We start from the raw sequence: 1,828 nt of genomic DNA on the forward strand, positions 1-1,828 counted from the left end.
CGAGTAGGTAAACGATAACAAAGATAATTTCTGAAGTGACATGCTATCATAATCTTGATCATACTATTGTAAAGCATATGAAATGAATGCAGCGATTCGAAGCAATGATGAAGATAATGAGTAAACAAATGAATCGTATAGCAAAGACTTTTCATGAATAATACTTTCAAGACAAACATCAATAAGACTTGCATAAGAGTTACTCATAAAGCAATAAATTCAAAGTAAAGGGATTGAAGCAACACAAAGGAAGATTAAGTTTCAGCGGTTGCTTTCAACTTCAACATATATATCTCATGGATAATTGTCAACACAAAGTAATATAACAAGTGCAATAGGTAAACATGTAAGAATCAATGCACACAGTTGATACAAGTGTTTGCTTCTGGGATAGAAAGAATAGGAAAACTGACTCAACAATAAAGGTAAAGATAGGCCCTTCGCAGAGGGAAGCATTGATTACTATATTTGTGCTAGAGCTTTTCATTTTGAAAACAAGAAACAATGTTGTCAACAGTAGTAATAAAGCATATGTGTTATGTATAAGACATCTTATAAGTTGCAAGCCTCATGTATAGTATACTAATAGTGCTCACACCTTGTCCTAATTAGCTTGGATTAACACGGATTATCATTGCATAGCATATGTTTCAACCAAGTGTCACAAAGGGGTACCTCTATGCCGCCTGTACAAAGGTCTAAGGAGAAAGCTCGCATTGGATTTCTCGCTTTTGATTATTCTGAACTTAGACATCCATACCGGGACAACATAGACAACAGATAATGGACTCCTCTTTAATGCATAAGCATTCAACAACAATTAATATTCTCATAAGAGATTGAGGATTAGTTGTCCATACTCGAAACTTCCACCATGAATCATGGCTTTAGTTAGCGGCCCAATGTTCTTCTCTAACATTATGCATACTCAAACCATTTGATCATGAAAATCTCCCTTACTTCAGACAAGACGAACATGCATAGCAACTCACATGATATTCAACAAAGGTAAAAGTTGATGGCGTCCCAGAAACATGGTTACCGCTCAACAAGCAACTTATTAAGAAATAAGACACATAAGTACATATTCTTCACCAAGATAGTTTTTAAGGCTATTTGTCCCATGAGCTATATATTGCAAAGGCAAAGAATAGAAATTTTAAAGGTAGCACTCAAGTAATTTACTTTGGAATGGCGAGAAATACCTTGTGGTAGGTAGGTATGGTGGACACAAATGGCATAGTTATTGGCTCAAGGATTTGGATGCACGAGAAGAATTCCTCTCAATACAAGGCTAGGCTAGCAAGGTTGTTTGAAGCAAACTCAAGTATAAAAGGTGCAGCAAAGCTCACATATGAACATATTGTAGCTATTATAAGACTTTACATTGTCTCCTTGTTGTTCAAACACCTCAACCAGAAAATATCTAGACTCTAGAGAAACCAATCATGCAAACCAAATTTTAACAAGCTCTATGTAGTTCTTCATTAATGGGTGCAAAGTACATGATGCAAGAGCTTAAACATGATCTATATGAGCACAACAATTGCCAAGTATCACATTATTCAAGACATTATACCATTTACCACATGCGGCATTTTCCGTTTCCAACCATATAACAATGAATGAAGTAGTTCAACCTTCGCAATGAACATTAAGATAAAGCCAAGAACATATGTGTTCATACGGAATAGAGGAGCGTGTCTCTCTCCCAAACAAGGAATGCTAGGATCCGATTTTATTCAAACAAAACAAAAATAAAAACAAAAGCAAACATACGCTCCAAGTAAAGCACATAAGATGTGACGGAATAAAAATATAGTTTCAC

The sequence above is a fragment of the Lolium rigidum genome, chromosome 6 (assembly GCF_022539505.1).
Source record: "Lolium rigidum isolate FL_2022 chromosome 6, APGP_CSIRO_Lrig_0.1, whole genome shotgun sequence".
NCBI lineage: Eukaryota > Viridiplantae > Streptophyta > Magnoliopsida > Poales > Poaceae > Lolium > Lolium rigidum.